The 20,579-nt window shown below is 48.2% G+C and overlaps 1 long non-coding RNA gene across 4 annotated transcripts in view; it reads right to left on the bottom strand.

The window, feature by feature from the left end:
• Positions 1-20,579, bottom strand: part of LOC118611329 — a 273,187-nt gene that overhangs the window by 23,707 nt on the left and 228,901 nt on the right. For 3 of the 4 annotated variants that reach the window (XR_004954199.1, XR_004954200.1, XR_004954202.1), the window contains exons 3-4: positions 10,320-10,487; positions 4,543-4,645 (exon numbers count right to left, since the gene is read on the bottom strand). This is a non-coding gene — a long non-coding RNA (uncharacterized LOC118611329). The remainder of the gene's footprint in view (positions 1-4,542; positions 4,646-10,319; positions 10,488-20,579) is intronic. The other variant, XR_004954201.1, reaches the window with a different exon arrangement.

The following is a 20,579-nucleotide window of genomic DNA, read 5'->3' as shown; positions in this document are numbered from 1 at the left end:
TTTTGCATAGAAGCTGTTTGTTCTTATTTTAGTTAGAATCACGTGGAGCACGATTAAAACAGTAAATCAGAAGGTGCTAAGTCTAGAGGTTCGTGGGAGCCGGAGTGACACTTGAGAGCGTCAGGCCACGAGACACTTGATGACGGACTGCGTCTTGCTCACCGTTCAACCCCACCACCCGGCTCACCGAGGACCGGAGCGGCCTCTCAAAATACATGTTTCCTGTTGTTTTTTTTTTTTTTTAATTTTTGAAACATTTAAAAGTTTTATTTATTGTTAGCAACCAGAGTCCCCATGTTTTACATTCACCCCTCAGACATTCATTCATCTTATAGCTGAGGGTCTGTACCTTTCACCAGCCCCTCCCTATTTCCTTCACCCCGACCCCTACCCCCTCCGCAGGCAACCACGCTTCTCCTCTGTTTCTAGGAGTTTGACTTTTCTTCCTTTCTTTTTTTTTTTTTTTTTTCCTCTGTCTGACTCACTTCGCTTAGCATAATGCCCTCGGGGTCCATCCATGTTGTCCTAAATGGCAGCATTTCTTTCTTCTTCGGGGCTGAATAATATTTTATTGTCTATATCTCCCTCACGCATATTCCTCATTCCTCAGTTGAAAGACACTCAGGTTGTTCCATACTTCGACTATTGCGAATAACTCTGCAAAGAACGTGGGAATGCAGATCTCTCTTCCAGATCCTGTTTTCGTTTCCTTGGGCTACATACCCACAAGTGGGATTGCTGAATCGTAAGGTAAGTACAGTTCCAATTTTTCAAGGAAACTCCATATTGTTTTTCATAGTGGCTGCACCAGTTTATATTTCTAATATGTGTTTTGTTTTTTGTTTGTTTTTTTTTTTTAACAGAAAGAATGAGGAGGAAACAAAGAAGTAGAAAGGAAAGGAGTGGAGTAGGAAGATAAAAGATAGAAAAGTAGAAAGAAAAACAATAAAACTACCAGGAAACACACATAAAGAATAAAACCATAGTGACAAAGGGCTGGTCAGTGCAGGAACCGTCACCCAAAGCGCCTCGGTTGCCCCAAGTTGCATCCCTGTGATATTTCAGCTGAAAGCTGGTGTTCATCATTAAGGACACGCGTCATTGGAAAACAATGAGTGATACTCGGTATAACACTTTTCAGGAGGCGTGAATAAAATAGAGTACATTTTAGAAATGTTTCCTTCAGAAGTGGTTAGGTTTGGTATTTAGATGGGTCAATAGCAATCATCTAGGCAACTTATTTTTCTAGACCAGCTCATGGCCAGACTGAAAGGGGTCATCGTCATTGATTATGGACACGTTTCTGTTCAGACAGATCCCGCAACAGAAGTGATAACACACGAATCCTTCCGAAAGTCCACTTAGATGGACACAGGTATACGTGTCAGCCACATCCACCGTCATCGGGAAAAGTGAAACGTTCCTTGAAAGCCGTTTTTTCGCTTGTGTTTGCTTTTGTTTTATTTTACCAAAAACTGTCGACATATCCTCCAGGATTTTTGTCCATCTTCCTTGTTTCTCGACCTTAGAGTGATTAATTTTTTTCTACCCTAAACCAGAATCAAGAAGTCGGGCAGGATATTCCGGCGGCTAACAACGCCTGGTCAGGAATCGGCACACCTGGGCTGTCCTCCTGCTCCGTGCTTACCGCCCCCTCCTTCAGCATGCCCGCCTTTGAAATGAGGGTAATACGAATTCCCCCCTCAAGGTGGGAGAAAATGCTATAATGCCAGGACCCAGTTATTACAATGGTACTCGGCACATAGTCAGTACTCGAGAGGTAGAAACTACAATTACTGAACTAAGTACAAAATGTATCTTTCAAAGTTGTATTTGGGTTGTATTTTGTAAAGTTTTTGATTGATATGCTTCGTTTGAGACGGGAATGAAACCCAGGCTCCAAATCTCTGGTTACAACGCTAGCTTCTCAAGCCAAATTCTAGGTCGTCTTTGGGGTACTTATTATTATAACTCAACAAGATTTTGTAGGGTACATTTAGTTCGCTGAGCACTATTTAAATCGTGATCTTTATTTTCAACTGAAAATAATTCCCTAGAGTTATTACACAGTTGTTTAACAACTGCATCCCCTACCCGACCGTTCTTCCTCTCCTGGGGAGGAGGTGTCGGGTCTTAACTGAATTTGCCTTGGGTTGTTTGGGTCCCAAGTTCAATGAACATCAGCTGTGAAACTCCAATTCCTTCCTGTCTGTCGTTTTCTTCAGAAATATTTGATCCCTCCCGTTCTTCCCCTTTTGATATCGGATTCGATAAACACACCAAGCGAACAAAACCCCAAAACCCAATAAAGCTCTTCAATTCAGAGCCATGTTTAAGAAATCCAAAATCCATGGCTTCTGATTGACGACACGCCGCCCTCGCTGCCCCTTAACGAGCAAGCCGAGCAGCACCTGCAGCAGGGAGAGGCTGCCAGGAAGGCCGCCCTCGGATGCTCCTCCCCGGGGGACGGAAGCTCGTCTCGGAGCCCTGCATTTCTAGATGGGCGTTCACTCTTTGGAGGAGAGGTCCTCAGAAAACATCCTGCACCCTTTCCCACCACCACCCCTGGGCTTGCTCTCGTGATCCAGCAGCTCCGGTCGGCGAGGCTCACACGCCAGTCTCCTCATCTTTTCTCTCTCGTTATCCTTTCTTTTAGACGAATGACGTGAACTGCTGAGAGTTAAAGCGGGGACAGGTGCATCAATAACGGAGAGCCCAGTCCTTTTCGTAGGACGCATAATCTTTATCCTCTAGTGTGACTGTGGAAGGAGCGGATCCCGTTTATTTCTACCGGGCACACGGTCCAGTCTTATTTGGGCCTAGTTTGGGCTCGAGGGACGAAAAGACATCCTCTAGAGAACCCCAGCCAACTTCAGGTTTCTATGGCCTTCTCTTTTGTGCCCTTTCAAGAGTTATTTTACAGCAGGCATAGAGGTCTCCAAATCATACATTTTCCTACCCTAAAAATTTACCGAGATTTATAACACGAGGCAGCCCTGCCGATGAGAGGAATGAACCAACTACCTCTTTTTTTTTTTTTCTTTCCATGATGAAAAGCCACAGTGCCTTATTTGTTCTCAAGCTTGGCTTTGAAAAGAAATGTGTTCGCTTTGCTGGGAAAAGAAAAAAAAGGGAAATTTCAGGGCTTCCATTCCTCAGTTCTTCGCCCTTGTAGGAATCCTCATTCCTGCCGTCTCGTGCTTTCTATCCACAAACTATCCTTCCGAGCTTCCTGTAAGTTCCTTTGACCCTAAAAAGCTTGCGAGAATCATCTGATCGGCGCATCGATCTGACTTCTAGAGCATTGAACATGCATTTTATTCACTTTGGCAATTGATAACATACTGTTTTGTACTTACTTCTAATTAATTTTCAGCATACCTTGAAAACTGAGAGCAAGTCTTAAACTCCTGTTCTTCGCATGGTGACTCTTACTCCATACGATTCTAAACACGTAGTAGATGCTTCATAAATACCCGTTGAGTCAGAATTCTTTACCGAATGTCTTAATAAATTCTACATATTTTCATAGAAGCATCGAAGGTAAAGGCAGGTCGAAAGAAAAACCAGAGACTTCTAGAGTAATTAATTGCAGCGAAACGATCACCTGAATCCTTGATTGACAGACTGCTCGAATCATTAGGGTCGAAAAAGCCTTGTCTGCCGCAAACTCCATTCAGCTGCGAACCCTTACTAACCTTTCCCGCGAAGTTATTGAAAGAAGTATTTTCTAATATATTAAAATCAGCACGGTCACCTCAAGACTGTTAAACAAGCCAAAAACAGAAAAGAGAAAAAAGGAAGAACCAGAAACGACCCGTTCTTGACGATCAGTTACCGTGGACATCTCTCTCTCTCTCTCTCTCTCTCTCTCTCTCACACACACACACACACACACACACACACACACACACACACACACACGTCTCTGAAACACACACGGCTGCAGGAGGATCTGCGTTTCCTGTTACTTGCTCCCGTTTAAACCAGGCGTTGGCCAGTGGGATCAGGAGCGCTAGGAGCAGTGACCGTACTGACCACACCATACGCCGTGGCCCATTCCTCCCTGTCACCTTTCAATCTCGCCACCGGCAACTCCCGGATGCCGCCGATTAGCCGACAAAGGAGGCGAGATTTCAGAAGCCCCTTCAGCGGGATTGGCCACTCCCAGGCCTACAACACGCACGGAGCCGTGCCCTGTTGAGGCTGTCGCTGAGAGCGCTCACGGCTGTCGTCCAGGACACATCGTCACCAAGAAAGCTGAGCCACGCCGTTGGGCAACCTGGCCTTTTCCCCACCCTCCACCCCGCCGCGATTCTCATTTCTATCGGGTTACTTCTACAGAGCAGGCATCATCCCGCCGAGAGCCCTTTGGCACGGCCTCACTGGCAAAATAGACCCCTTGGTAATGTCTGTTTTAAAAGGCATTTTCAATAGTCTATTTTGCACGTTTGAAAGAAACGTGGTAGTCACAGCAACTTTGTCACGAATGTCATTAAACAGCTATACACACACAATAAGTAACGATGTTTATCTACTCACATTTTTTATTTTCATTAACATCCGGATCCTTTTGGGCTTCTTGCTCTGTATCGATCCGTTCATTAAAACCTTACATCTGAGATGTTCAAATCCCGCAGAATTTCTAGCAGGTAAAAAAGCATAAAGTATTAGATTAGATCGAGACCCTTTCATTTTCTTGTAGAGCCAGACACCAAAGTCCCCGGATGACGGGGACGTCCCCTGGCCAGTGCAGATCCCCTGGGAGCTGGGGGAGGCCTGCTGGGGGTCGGGAGCTTCTGCATTTAAAGACACTGGGCAGAGGGAAGAGTTTTCTGTGCAGTCAAACTGATATGAGTTACTTTTCTGGGAGGAGATATTTTTCTGGCAAATCTGCCTGTTCGGCATTCTTCCTCAGCATGTTTCAGGACAGCTGTTCACCTGTCGCTAATTTTCCTTAAACAAGAACGCTAAAAAAATAAAGGAAGATGAGCTCGATGCACTGGCCAAGAGTCTGGTTCCATCATGAAACGACATGGCCACCGATGATTTTCAAGCGGATGTTTCGAAGGCTTTTGTATGCTTTTAAAATAAATTTCGTAAAGAATGCAGGTAACAGAGATGCATGATTGTAAGCCTTCTAATCAGATTTCACTTCTTCTAGCACGAGGAAGACAAGAATTAAAGCTCATAAAATATTGCATTATATCAATTGGCTGGTTTAAATTAATGAGAAATATACACATAATATTTATAGTAGATGTTAACCAAGCTTTCGAGACACCTTTAAAATGTGATAATTTGGAAGATGGTTCATTAATGTGCTCATCTGACAGCTTCGGTTTCTTTTTTTTTTTTTTTAAAAGAAATTAAGTAATTAGATTTGCTCTCATGTTTAGATATCCTTTCTAGTAAGGCCTTATGGCATGCCTTCTTTAAGAACATGCTTTAAAGATGCAATGAACTTAAAATGACATTACAGACTGTTAAAAATGAAATAGTACTCCCAGAGCCCATTCTATATAATTGTCTTCTTGTAGAGAGAATCTTTATGTCCCTTCAAGATTTAGCTGTCAAAACTTCATATGACTAAAAGCAAAATAACCAAAAAATATTTTATTTATATGTCTATATCTATCTATACACACACACACACACACACACACACACACACACATATATATATATATATATATATATATATATATGGGATCAGAAAGGGATTAACACTAGTAAATCATCTTTTTGCTTTTTTTTTGTTTGTTTGCTTTAAAACAAAAAAAAATGAAAACTCAGTATTGGTTGCAGTTAAGCTGACTTCGGGATTATATGCCCCAGAAGAATTTTGAAGATTAACATTAAAAAAAAAAAAAAAAAGATCTTTTACACCCTTTCAGAGTTGCCTGGGAAGGGAGAATGAACGCAGGTGGCATGCCGATCCGATTTCAACAGTCCACCGAGAATTATCGAAAATTATACCATACAGAAAACCGTTCGCCGTAAAAAGAATTTTGAACAAATTTGAGCATTCAATCGCATATGTAAACAAGAGGCCCCGTGTCCGAAGGACTCTGGAGGGAAAACGAGGGAGAGAAACTGCGTTCGGTTTAGAGTCGCCGGCACCAGTGGACCATTTTCCCCCGATGCTGCCCTCCGCGGGGCAGAATATCAAAACCGCGAGCCACGGGCAGCTTTGAAGGTGAAGGTGGAAGCCAGGCTTCCATAATTAGCTGGTGATGGGCGGGCTGGGTCCCCTTGGCCCAGATGCTTTCCTAAGCCTCAGTTTTCCCACCTGTAAAATGGAGGTGATGACAGTGGCTACTCCCGCGGTGTGGTTTTAAGGATCAAGTCAGATAAGGCATGCCTCAACACTGGGCACAGCGCCTGGCACGTGACGTGAACTCAGAAGATACTGGTAACTGTTACAGCAGGAAGGCTACAAACGTTCGTGGGACTGAGACACACGGTAAGCCCAGAGGGAGAAGCCAGAGCCAGCAAAAGCGACCGACGATGCACCTTAGGAAACACCAGGACGTTTGTCTTCAGAGATTGTCAGCTGAGAAGTTACAGGTCGGTATCTCACTCGAGGAAGGCAAAGAGCGAGCCGAGCAGAAGTGAGGGGAGCTGTTGAGAGGAGAGGTGATTTGCAGGAAAACAGAGAGGAGAGTAGGGGTTGGAAGTTCAGCAGAGCAGAGTCGAGCATCTTTGGAATTAGGAAGTTTGGGGTTCGTGCGCCATTTCTGGACCTCATTCATGGTACGACCTCGGTCATCGGCAATATCGCCTCTGCGCCTCGTTCTTCATTCATAAAAGTGTTGTTACGACTTACTTTATCCTGATGTCCCAGTGAGATCCTATGTAACACGTCTAAACGTAGCCCCCGTGGTACTCCGTAAAGAGCAGCAATGCTCGTGGGGGAGTGTGGGTAGAAGTGATGAGCGTCATTTCCAGGCCTTGGCTCCCGACGCCGCCTGAGGGACCCAGGTCTTTCCGGACCTGGTCGTGGCTGCCCTTGGGTGCCTCGTGGTGAAGACGGCGGAGCCTCCCCCAGCCTGGGCCCCGAGTCCCTGCGTGGAGCCCCCTCCTCCCGTTCCTACTCCTGCATCTGTATCAATGTGACCTCCCGGGACAGTGACCTAGTTGTGGGTCACGTTAAGTCACTGAAACGGAGAGATTATGATGGCTGGATACCGCTCCAAGGTGCACCCCAACTTTCTCTCTAGCCCTTTTTTTTTTTCTTTCCTGAAATTCAGTATGTGATCCAATCTTGACCCCAAAGGAATATTTTAAAATTTGGCTCTATTTGTTTTTAAAATGTAAACGAGGCGAATTATTCTTGGCATTTAATTAATTCTGTTAATGAATGTAACTTCATCTTCAAGGAAATTCTACGTAAATTAACATCAGAGCAAGTCTATGGGAGTACACACATTTTGGGACATCGAAGTACTATCCTCAGTGAGAACTAGGACAATGTGAGGAACCCACGTTCATCCAAAACAGCTGTACCCCAACTGAAACTCAGCGCGGGGGATGGCAAACAAAGCCGGCACATCAAATTACAAATCAGTGTTCTACTTACACGACATTATCGAATACACTTACAGGGTGCCTTTTGAAACGGAGAACCATTTTTTCTCTCATCATGAGAGGGATGTGGCTTTTAAACATATTCGGAGAATCCCCAAAGTTAGAAAACCAAAAGTCTGCCATCTCACCAGCCAGAGGCGGCTGTACCGGCGACAGACCACGTGAGCACTTCTTCCCATCAACCCTCGCTGACCCGGCCCTACACTCCGCCTGCGGGGGCCGCGCGATAACACACCCTCGTGGTGACTCGTGGTGACTCGTGTTCCTTTGATGATCTGGCAGTACTGGTTGCGTGTAGTTCCTTTGGCTTCTTGCACGTATGTCTTTTGCACACTTTTTTTTTTCCCTTTTGAAATGTTCAAAAGAAAACCAGTTTTTAAAAGTTCTCAATGGAATACGAATTTGAATGTTTTAAATAGAAAAAATACAAATTCTACATATTCTAAATGTACTCGAATATCTTAATACTTTGAAGTAGATTTAGATAATAGTCCTTGATCGAGCTTTTCTGATATTAATATTAACGCTCTTAATTTGCATAAGGATTGGAGACGCCATGCCCCCAGGTATTAATCTGTGGCAGGGACCTGAGTTCAGGTCACACTTTCAACTCTTAACCTACAAGCTCCCACGTAGCTTTTGCCATAGAATTGTTCACAGCTGGCGAATGGAAAGACCGTAGGTCCAAGCTTTTCTTAATTGGCCAATGCTGTGGGTATGACTTGCAGTTTGCATTTTAGTCTCGATATTTTTAAATGATGTTCAAAAGATGTTAAGCAATCTGGTAATAATTAAAGCTGTCATTCTATCTCACCTGAAGATTTTCTGATTGGGGACAGTATAAAAATCAAAATAATAATTCTTTATTTTTATCTGTACTTCGTAAGTCTCAAGGTGCTCGCAGTCCTGTTATCACAGTTGACCTAATGCCAGCCTTATAATAACGACGGCATCTTTCTCATTACGTTTTTATAGGAGGGACAGATGTACCTTTTGAGACATTGCATGACTGTTCTAGAATCGCAGTGAATAATAATCATAGTAAGTAACGGTACTTCAGATTTCTACCCGTGTTACGCAAATTGGTCAGGTTTAGCGCGTTTCAGCTCGTTGAATCACAACAACCACATTTTACAGATGAGGAAAATAAAGCTCAGGAGTGGGGAACGACCCCTCCCCCTAAAGTCACACGGCAGGTGGTGGCGGAGTCGGGACTTCAGCCTTGGCAGATGCTAGAACCTGGTCTCTTCGGCAGCACTGATTAACTCCATTGCGGAAGCGGCAAGTCGGCGTCGGCCGCAGAGCCGGGACCGAGGCCCAGGGTCGACGCCCAGCCCGGGCCTGGAGCTCTGCTCTATGCCGATTCCCGATTCTTAGTGCAAGAGCATGTGACGAGAGCGTCTCCCAGCAGCCCCGAGGCCGAGGCCGAGGCCGAGACGGGGCTCGCCCACAACAGGGACCTGGCGAAAGAATGTCACAGTTCACTGGGCAGCCTTTCCCAGTGAGAGGCAATTTTAACTTTCCCTGGAATCTATAATTATAAGATTCCTGCCAATTCAATATACAAGTTGTTGATTTCGAACCCTGCATGCACAGCACTCTGACAGGAACTGACCAAAGCAAAAATCGTGTGCCTTAAAATGCTTACTTTTTGTATAAAGAGATCTTCAAGCATTCTTACAAGTCTGCTTCTTAGCATAGACGTTTTCAGGAAAAAGGTACTCTGCACGTAAGTGTGTTGACAAAAGCTGTGTGCTCTTTTAAACTCTTGTTGCCCCAAACAGCCATTTGCATTATAAAAATAAACGCAGACATTGCAGAGAGGGTTGGCAGAGAGCTCGCCCGCCCGCCCGTATTTAATGAAGCCTGAAGCCTGAACCAGCGACTCCCCGCCAGTGATTGAATCCTGTGTTCCCACAGTCAGGTGTAGATGCTGGAGGCGATGTTTGTCTCTCTTCTTTTCTTTCTTTCTTCTTTCCTTTTTCCTTCTTTCTTCTTTCCTTCTTCCTTCTTTCCCTTCTTTCCTCTTCTTCCTTCCTTCCTCCTTCTTCCTTCATTCCTTCCTTCATTTCTTCTTTCTCTTTTCTTTCTTTCTTTCTTTCTTTCTTTCTTTCTTTCTTTCTTTCTTTCTTTCTTTCTTTCTTTCTTTCTTTCTTTCTTTCTTCTCTCTCTCCTCTCTCTCTCTCCCTCCCTCCCTCCGTTCCTCTTCCTCGCCCCGCACCCCCACACCACCTAGAGAGGACACTTGGCCTGATTGGTCTTCATTTAGACTTGCTTCTGATTAAGACGATTCTGGGTAACACAGACAAACCTTTCCCAGAGGCCGCGAATGCCCCGGACAACCTCCTCGAGTCCTTAATTTTATTTAAAAATGGAGCCGGAAGGGAATTTAGAAGTCATTGAAATACGACGTCCCCGTTTTTCGAAACACACGAGGAAGCTAAGCTCCGCGTTGGTTTAAAAGCTTGCAAAATTCCCACATCTCATCGCAGCGAAGTCATGATCCCGACTCGGATTTTGACTCGCCTCTCCCCGTTCTCCCCACCGTGGCGCTCGGCCGGGCCCGCGTCCAGCCAGTGTGTCCCTGACACATCGGGACGGAAGGGCGAGGGTCGCTGGCAAGGTCAGGACTCCCGAGACCCCGCTGGACTGCGGGGCAGGACGTAGCGGCCTCGCTCGCTCCCACCCCGCCCGGCAGCTGCAGGTGGAAAGAGCCTTCATCGACTTACCAGTTCTAGAACAAATGAGTCTCGGCTGGTGCAGCGAAAAGGCTCATGGAAACTTCAGGAAAATAACAGAAGCCAGCTCAGGCCGGGCACTTGGCCACAGGGCACTCCGGAGAATCTGAGGCGTAGCACCCAAAATCGCATAAAGCAAGCCTGGGGTGGGCGTCTTTCCTAAAAAGCAAAATTAGGAGCAATTGGAGCAGGGCGGGGGAAGGGTTCAAGCTTTTCCCTTTCTTTCTTTGTCAAGGGGTCAAAAGCCAACAATCTGACACTTATAAAAGTGCCAGCCCGAAGGGGGACGGCTCCTTGGACGGCCCGATGGCTCGCCCGGCACGGATCGGAAACGGAGATTCTGCACCACGCTTGCTTTCTCTTCTTCCCAACAGCCTCTGTTGCTCATGGCAGATTTAATGGTGTGATTTACAGCTCTGGGAGACCTTTGTCAAGGCCAGTAAAATGACAAACAATAAATATACGGAGCAGTATGTTAACAGCCCGCCGCACAATACCTTGTCAGTTACAGCTTGATAGCGATACATTTTAATTTTGTCTTTCATAAAAATCTTGGCATGTACGCCTCATTTGAACACAGGCTTCCAAGTCAAGTGTGTCATCCAAGTATGCAGTTTATCACCCTCTATATTTTCTGTCCTTTTCATTTAATGTCATTCCTATGGCAACAGACAGCGCCCTGGAAATCATTTTCAAAACAGCTTATTTGCTGAAAGGGACCGGGTGAGCCTGAAATATGTGTTTGGCCGGGAAGAACGTCGGAGTGTGAACGTGGCCGAGTTACATTCATCATATTCTTTGAGGACTTCGTGTGATCAGATACTCGGAGGTGGCGTACTGTGGGGTGGGATTAGACGTCCCCGGCCCACCCCCGGCTTTTTACAGGTTTGCGTTTCATAAGGATAAAAATAAAAGAAGTGAACTTGCAGTGCATCGGGGTAGCTGTTTGCGGGGCGGGGCCAGGGAACCTGTTTGCGGGGCGGGGTCGGCGGGGGCTGTGACTCTGCTGTCTCCGCAGAGCTGCCGTCCCTCGGGGGCTGGTCGTGCAAACCCAGATTTACCCACCCATCCTTTATGCGACACTCCCTCGTGGAGCATCTTCTGCGTAATGGGCCTTATGCTGAGCTAAATGGCGGGTGAAACAGCCCAGGTCTTTGCTCCCCTGGAGGGTGCAGGGCAGGGGCCGCGACCCGAGTGGGGGGCACAGATCTTCAACAAGGAAATGAGCACATTTTCTGAGTTCTCCAGGGACAGGGGCCGGGGCAGGGATTCTCGGGAGGGCGGTGTGCTGAAGCCGCAAACAACCAGCCTTACAGGGGCCTCGGAGGAGGTCTGGATGGCGGGGGAGGGCGGCAGACGAAGGAAGCGCAGCCGAATCCAGCCTCCGCTTGATCGCGGGGGGATCAAGTGCGGTGTTTGTGGCCCCCGGGGCCAGCCCACCGCGAGGCGCGGCACCGCGGCTCGGCTTTGGGGCTCGGTCACGGTCAGTCACGGGTGCCGGCTGCCTCAAGTCGAAGGAGAATTTTGTAATCAAGGTACACAAAGTGCAAGCTACAGAAGACTGACTAGTTCGATGTCATTAGAATCAAAACTTCTATCAAAAAAAGTCACGTCGAACCAAGTGAAAAGACGAGCCCCGGACCATGAGAAGGTGGTTGCGATGTATATAACCGACGAGGAATAGTATCTAGAAGGCATAAAGAGTGAAGGGTGATAGACAGGGAAGGAAGCGTAATAACCAGTAAACACATAAAAAGATGCTCAACCCCCAGAATGATCAGGAAAGTACAAAGCAAACTAAAATCATAATAAATTTAACAAAAAACCTAACCTCTGACAATACCAAGTGCTAGCAGAGAGGATATGGCAACTCATATGCTAATAAGGGTATAAACGGAGGTGACCATTTTAGAGGTTATTTTGCAGAATTTAGAACATTTAAACATGCGCGTACCCCGCATGAAGTTCATCCATACGAAAAGGAGACAAGGTCAAGAGCGTTCCTTCCAGCGTTGTTTGTGGGAAAGACCTAAAGATCCATTAGTAGGACAATTAATGAATATATTGTTGTATATTCATATCATAGAATATTATATATACAATAGTTAAAATAAATGAATTAGGGCTATAGGTATTAACATTGATAACTGTCACATGTCCCAATCCATTGACCAGGGGAAGTCATGTGACACAACACAGGCTAATCAGACCTTTTCCCCTAGAAGTTGGGTTTAAATCGAGCACAGAACGGGTAGCGTGGATGGTGAGCGTCTCTGACGGGGAGCGAAGCCCTCGGGCCGTCGCGGGCAGCTTCCCAGAGAAGCCGTGACACGCCGCGTGTTCCGAAGATCGCTGTCTCTCTCCCTCCCGTCCCACCTGCTCGTCTCACGATGGGACTCCGCTTCTGCTCCCACCGAGACGGAGGGTCTGCCCTCCGTCCCCTTGAGTCTGCGTGGCGTTGAGGCCATGGTAGAAACGATGCTCTGTGACTTCTGAGGCTGGGCCAGAAGGAGCAACATGGCATCTGCCCGGTTCTCGCGGGTGCTCGGAACACGGCCACCGTGAGACCTCGCGACTGGTCCTCCACACCCTTCCACGTCCCCGGCTCATCGCCACACCGCAGAGAAGCTCCGGCGGCCATGGAGGGGCACCGAGGTACGCAACCCCCCGAGCCCCAGCCGATGGCTGTCACCGACTCGCCACCAGGCGGGTGAGCCATCTGGGCCGCGTGAACCAGAGACTTCGGCCCCCTCTGATCCTCGCCCAAACATAAGCAAAATAAATGATTGTCGTTTTACACGCCATGAAGTTTAGGGGCATTTTATTTCCCAGCACTGACTACTGGGACAGCCGCCCTGACTCACCTTCAGTCCACGGCCTGGCTCTTTGGCTCTTTATAATTTTATAATCTATTCAGTATCCTTTTAATTAATTTACTCTTACCTAAATGCACTAACATTTCGTTTACTTGTAACTAAAGGACATTGACACGTAGCCCCTGGCCAAGGATGGGGAGAGACGCATCCACCTGAGAGGGGACAATGCATCTAAGGCCCCGTGCTCAGGAAGAGCCTGAGACTTTTAAGGGAATTAGAACAGTTCGTGAGGCCGGGCTGTGGAGAGCGACGGGGAATGTGGCTCAGCGAGGCTGGGCAGGGAGAGAAATCAGCACTAATTAGGCACCTGTGCGGATGATGGCTCCGTACAACGTCCCCCTCCCCCGCCCATAAGCAAGAAGAAGGAAGTGCTGTGGTCAGCGACCCCCGCACGTATCGCGTTTAAAGGAAAGTGAGATTGAGGCTCAGGGACCACTGTGAAGTGCTGGCCTTAAACTTGACCCCGCTCTCTCTCTCTCTGAGGCTTGTCCTCCTAACACAGCCATTGTGTGGCCCCTTAGAGAAGATTTATAACTCAGACAACAAAGCGTCGGGAGCGTAATAAAGGGGAAGTGAATGCATGAGTAAGCAGCCCAGGTGGGAAGGCCCAATAACGTGGTAGAGCCGCGAAGCTCATTTTACAAGAAAAAAAAAAAGAGAGAGACCCAAAGATGGCATCTGACCGTCATTAAGGCGTAGGAGGAAAAAGCGTGGACAGATTGGGGAGTCTGGACCCGACTACTGCGAGACGTGTCATCTCGGACAGGTCCGGTAACCTCCCTCAGAACGCATTTTTTTTTTTCATCTCGAAAATGAAGACGATAATACTCTCGTCTCCACTGTAAGATGTGACGATGATACTTGTAAATTGGGAAGCGCCTAGTCGATGTCGAAACAGTAATGAATAATCCTGCATATTAACCATCACCGAGAATCCCGGACAGTGGGGACAATGACAGCAGCGCTCCAGGTGGCACAGACGGAAACTCAAACAGGCAGGACGAACGGAAAGAAGGGAAAAAAGAAAGGAAACGTGGCGGAACGGGAGAAAGGGGCGAAGGGGAGGAGAAGGTGCTGGAGGGAGAGATCAGAAAACGAGAACAACAGCAACAAAAATCGCCCCTCGCGCGGGATGGCTTGTAAGCACGCAGGCAGAAAGGCGCTGCGTAGCCTGAGGCGACGTGTTGGGGTGCCGCCCCCCCCCCCGGGAGGGGTGCCAGCCTCGGGCAGTCGAGCCCGGTGAGCTGGCGAAGGGTCAGACGGAAGGATCGTGCTGAGGATCGGAGCGTCTGAAACTCGCACGAAACCAGTGCCGGAGCGAACCGCGTACGCCCTCTGCCTTAGTCAGGTGCCGCCAGCTCACCCAACTCCCGGTCGCCGAGGGGCGCGGCCAACCAGGGGGCCGTGCTGCCCCCTGCTGTCCATTAGTGGGGGAGCCGCAGAAGGACCTGGAGCAGGGGATGGGGGGGGCATTAGCCAAGGGCAATCAATGGGCCAGGGGCAGAGCGGCCGGCATGGCCAGCACGGGTTTCTGGACGAGGCAGAAAGGCGGATCGGACCGAACGTCTTTCGTAAAAAGGAAGTGGATCCGCGTTGTGATGATTCAGAAGACGGGTAACTTGGGGGACGCCTGCTCTTTGGTTCCTCGCCACCATTCTAGCCTCGGCGGCCTTATTGAACATTCCTGCCACCCTGGCCTCTGGGCTCGCTCTGCCCACGTCAGGGCGGGGCGATGCTCTCCCCAGAAAATGGCATCGTAATTCAGAGCATATGGTCGAAAATATTGTTTGCCATGGCTCGTGGGCTTATGATATTTAATTTAAAATAGATTTTCCTAAATAAAAAGAGACTTTATACAGATGGCCATTAAAAGCGAACCGTTTTCGCTGCACGGCATTGTTAAAATAGAACGTTTTTAAAGCATTTTATAGCACCTTGGCCCTTTGGCAAAAACGGAATGTTCCGAAGAGATGGAGGCTTGGCACCTGGACAAGATGGCCCCGACGCGGCTGTCACCAGCCCTGTCCTGTGGCCACGTCTGTCTCCATGAGCTCGCTTTTCTTTTGTAGCGAACGTTTTTCTCGACTCCTGAAGTCTGACTCGGATCCGAGGAGCAGGGACGACTCTCGCGATGGAGCAGCCGCAGTGACGGCCGTGACCGCCTCATGACGTCATCTCTCGTTAAATGTGAACAGACTTTCCACCGTGAACGTCTGGCAAGGAGGGCCAGGTGTTTGCCTGTTCTCCACGTCTCCGTCGGTGGGAATGCTGTGGGGTTTTTCCTTTTCTCTCTCTCTCTTTTTTTTTTTTTTTTTGGTCTTCTTTTAACAGTTTTGTGAGGTCGAGGTGGCCCGGTATCTTAAAGGCCCGGGGGTTGACATACGCATGAGCCATGGCCGGTGCACACAGAGCTGCGGGTCACGGCGTGCCCCCTCGGTCGTGGAGGCTGCTCAGCCCGCCTGCAGAATGAAAACCCTTCCACATGCATCTCCCCGAGGCCCGTCCCACGAATTACATCGGTCCGGCCTGCTCCCTTCAGCCGATTCACTTTAAATCTCAGAAGATGGGCTCACAAAGCCGCTTCACTGCAAAGAACACAGCAAAAAAAAAAAAAAAAAAAAAAAAAAAAAAAAAAAAAAAAAAAAACGTCAAGAAGAATCCGTGCGGTTGACTTACAGGCGCCCGCTCAGAGTGAGGACGCCCTGGGCAGCCATGCGGCCACCGTCCCGCCCTCCTCCGGAAGCCAGCGAGCGACAGAGTCGTCCTCTCTGGAACACGATCGGGGGCGGGGGGGGGCACCGACCTCGGGGACGGATCTGCTGGATTTGTTTTTATGATGCCATGTCAGTCGCGAAGGACTTTTGTGGGAGAAGCTGATACTTGAGAAAAGGTTTCGTGTGAGTTCCGGAGAGAGGAGAAAGCTGATCGCAGTTTCTAGATGGTCAGTAACCCTTTCCTCCGAGTGGCCTGAGAGGAGCAGCCCACTTCCGGAGGGGGGCTCAGAGACGTCCGGGCACCCCGGGCTCAGATGAGGAAGGCGCCGGCTTGTGGCCCGGTGTGTTTTTCTAGTTCACTAACCTTTAACAACAGCCGTAATCAGTTGGGCTTTACGAAGTGGGGGCGACGGCAACGGGAGTTACGTTTCACCCCGCACAGGCTGGGGAGAAGGGCTCCAGGCCGGACACACCTCCCTGCCCGGTGGCTTTCTGTACCTTTGTTTGAAGGGATATAAACAAAGCTTAGGTGAACACACGGCTAAACCCTGCAGTCCCGCGGGGTAACTTTAGAGGGGACGCTGTCTCTTTTGTCCGAGGAATGAGGGATTGGGTTTGCAGGCAGCTAGAGGACCACAGGCCTGCATTTCGGGAGCTTTTGGGGACAGTTATTTACCTGGTCTGCACCTGGATATCAGTTACTTAGCCGAGTGCAAACCTGCCAGGACTTGAAAGAGCCAGAATCGGTACCTGGCAGAATTTAGGGAACAAGAAGACACCTTTGCCGAAGCAGGCGAGACCCCGACTGCAGCCTTTGCAATTCAACTCCAGAAAATTCTTCGCAGAGGTTATCAGTCAGCACGCGCTTTGGCGAGCAGGAAGGTAAATATTGATTTGTCAAGTGGCTGCCTCAGTGGCTGCCTTCGAATGAACTCATGGGGACTGACCCCTCTTAAGCAGGTACTCAAATGAAAGGGGGGAAAAAAAAAAGAGGCTAAGGTTCATTTCTTGTTCAAATGACTTTTCCTGTTTATAAAAAGCACTACGTATTCAGCACGGATAAATTAGGAAACACAGAGGACAGAGATGAGTAAGTCGAAAGCGTCCGGCATTAGCGGCCGTTAAGTGTGGCACGCCGCATTCCGCACTTGAAAAATTAAACACGGGTTCCAACGGAAGTCAGGGCAGCGTGTGGGCGCTAGTTCATGCTCTACTTCCGTCACTTTGGAGTCTTTATTGGCTCCTATTCGAGATTGTCAAATTCGCACCTACGTCATTTTTAATGATGGCCTAGTATCGTCCGCCATGGGTGAACGAAAGCTTAATTGAATTAATCCGTTGTTTGTAAACATCCAGGCAGCTTCCAGCTTTTTTGGAGTGGTGTAAACCGCTTCGGTGAACCACCCACCAGGTAAATATTTACATTAACGGATTGTTGTCGTGGTTCGAATGTGATGAGCTGGCGACGCTTTTAAAAGTCTTCTGAGGACTAAAATCAAGGTGAAGAGCTGGCGTAAGGTCCGGCGAGGCGGTGGTCCTCGAAATCCGGCTAAACGAGAAATGAGACTCGAGCTTCCTAACAGGTGTGACCGAAATCGTTAATAAAATAGGGAACGTTAAAAGAAATTCTGTAAAAATACCAGGCATTTAACCAAATCGTGCAGGGCCGCGACGACCTGCTCGCTGTCCGCCGTCTCTAATTTCCAAGCGTGCTATTCTAGGAGCCTCTGTTTCCATAACGCGTAAGTGCATGTGGCATCTTCCCGGGTTATTTGGACCAAATACTCTAATTCCTCACGCTCGGCAGGCTGTTTCAGGGATTATGAAAAAAAACCTGGTTCAAACGGGGATGTAGACCTGGGGGCGGAGGGTGTCGACATGACCGTGCCGAAGGGCCGAGCACCAGGCCAGAGCGCGCCCACGCTGTCCTGAGCGCACCCGAGATGTGCGACTCGGGAAAAATATCCTTAAGCTCTGCTTCCAAGGAGAATGTTTATACGTAGCACGGACGGCAGTGAGGAAGGCCGCACACAGCCCCGGGGACCTGGGCAACCACACGGCACCGCGGTCACCACCTCCCCTCCCGGGCCCCCGTGTGCTGGGCGTGGGACGCCCTCGGCCCTCTTCCCCGTGGGTCCGCACAGCCTCGGACGCCTCCGCCCGGGTCTCGGGCAGCCGCGGCCAACCCGCCGGCATCGGCCCTTGAGGTGGGAAACTGATTTTTACCGCCGGCCGAGTAAGGGGTGTGTTGGAGGAAGGGGAGGGACCCAGCTCGGGAGGGGAGCGGAAGGCGGCTGTCGGGACCCACGGAGCTAGGAGACGAGAGACGCGCACTCTGCGGGGGGCGCTGCCAGTCCGTCCTCGGGACCGGCCCAGGCGGCCTGCTCTCCCGCATGCCATCTGGACTTCCCCGAAGCAAAATTAAAGTTTGTTAGAAATGCATCTCTTCAGGGTGCTAACGGGGCTTTTTTTTTCCCCTTGGATGGCTTTTATTTATCGCTAAGGAGGAGACAGAGCTTGACGCCCATACTATGCCAATTTTTATCTTTAGCGATATAAGGGCTGAGCAAACTCATTCGCAAAAATGTGTAAATAGGAACGAAAGGCGTCTTATTGTCGCAAGACCTGTCAATGACTCGAACTCCTTCTGAGTTATATGCCAAAATATGACAAGCGAATCCATCATCGAAATAGGCTCTCGTGATCTCTCCGCTCTCTGGGTTCTGCCTCCATTTTGCTGAGTACCAGGGAAAGGAAACCCCTGCCCCGCCCTCGGAGGATCCCCAGTCCCTGGGGGTGTCCCTTGTCACCCCTCTCACGGAAGAGGCCCAGAGCTCTCAGCCCGGAACCAGGCGCCGCGGTGGAGGATGGATGCAGGGCAGACTCGCTGGGAAAGCGCACAGGGGACTCGGTTGTCTCACACTGTCGTCGTTTGTACCTGGGGGAGACATTCGCGCCACCCTACAGAGGTGAAAAACCCTAGTTCCCAGCCCGTCGGTCTGTGGTTTTGTCAAGGAGAGTGGTGGGAGGCTCAGGGCTTGCCGATGGAGCGGATGCGGGTGGGAGTAGGTACAGGGGGTCCAAGACGGCATCTCGGGTGTTAGGGCCGGCGAAGGGAGTAAGCGAGTCGGGTACACGATAACAAATACGCTTTGCAGTCTCGGCGGCTTGAGAAACAGGTGTTTATTTCTTCTTCAGGCAAAGCCCGCCGTGGGTCAGGACTGACCCTGGGCTTCCGGACTCCTCCGAGGCGTGACGCTGCCATGTCACACATGGCTTCTAAGGTGCCAGGAGGGAAGAGAGCGGTGGCCCAGGCTGTAACTTCTTTGTCCTGGAACTGACTCGGGTCGCTTTTGCTCAGAGTCCATTCGCCGGGATGAATCACCTTGTCCTAAACCGACCACGTACGAGGCTGGATGTAGGCCACGCGTACCTTTCGTGGGTGCCATCTTGGCCACACTAGCTTTTGGCATGGGGAACGAGATGAATGATGTTTCTGTAGGTTTGTTGCAAACCAGGGTTTTGGGAAAAAGACAATAGTTTTCATCTAAAAAAAGCAACAGGCAAGACCAGCGGAAATATTTGAAAAATAAGACAAGTGAGAAGGACATCCCCGCCAAATATGGAACTGTATTACAAATCTAAAATAATTACCATGGGCGGTTTCAAAAGAGTGAAAGAGAAAACCTTAAAATAGATCTTATAAACTCTTAATGTATGATGAAAAAGCAGCCTCATGGGATGCCCGTGCCACTATTTACACCGCTACTAAGATAAATTACAGCTGGGTTCGAGGGTTGAATGAAAAACAAAATACTTATTTAAAAAAATGATCTCAAGCTTATTAAATTAAAAAAGTGATTATTTAAATTATTCGAAATAGACAAGGAATTTCTGAGCAAAAAAAAAAAAAAAGCAGTAGGAAAATAGGAAAAAAGAGAGAGAGAAAAAAGGGAGAAAAAGCAACAGTGGAAATCACGAGAGAATAAACTAATACATCCAAGAATATTTTTTTAAATTTTTTGTCAGTGATCAATACAAACAAGATTAGAAGGCAAACGGCAAACTGAAAATGATATTTTAAAAATTCCAGACGAGGGGTTAACAACCTTAATCTAGAGAACTCTTGGAATATTGCGATATCACTGGCACACTTATTTTTCATGGCGAAAGATAAGATAGGTAATGCATACTAGGAACACAAATAACTAAGACAGACCACGGGATGCAACATAAAATCATAATTTTGCCCACGAAGTTGTCAGATGTTTTCGGTGTTATGTGTCTATTTAGGTGTATATTCATGGTCTTGTTCTTAACTCCCCAAATGTGTCAATGCTGGCAAGACTTTGCTGAGAACGATGCACACACTTTCTGCTGAGAGAAGTGTGAGTTGGGACTAACTTCCTGGGAAGCGAGTTGTAATATGTGATCGACCCTGAGACTTTAAGACCCTCGTGCTAACGTACTGTGCCTGGTGATTACATGAATAATATTCATTTATCTGTATAACAGAGACGTACTCCACTGTGTGCAAATTTTTATCTTAATTTAAATTATGCCTCGTTTAAAAGAATTGGAGAGAGTTTGTGATGTTTACATTCTGCCTAAAATCACAGAAAAATGTTCATACCATTGAACTCTGTTAATTCCACTAAAAC

The sequence above is a fragment of the Rousettus aegyptiacus genome, unplaced genomic scaffold, assembly GCF_014176215.1.
Source record: "Rousettus aegyptiacus isolate mRouAeg1 unplaced genomic scaffold, mRouAeg1.p scaffold_m13_p_14, whole genome shotgun sequence".
Lineage (NCBI taxonomy): Eukaryota > Metazoa > Chordata > Mammalia > Chiroptera > Pteropodidae > Rousettus > Rousettus aegyptiacus.
The sequence above is the reverse complement of the archived record's forward strand: the minus strand, read 5'-3'. Positions and strand labels throughout refer to the sequence as shown.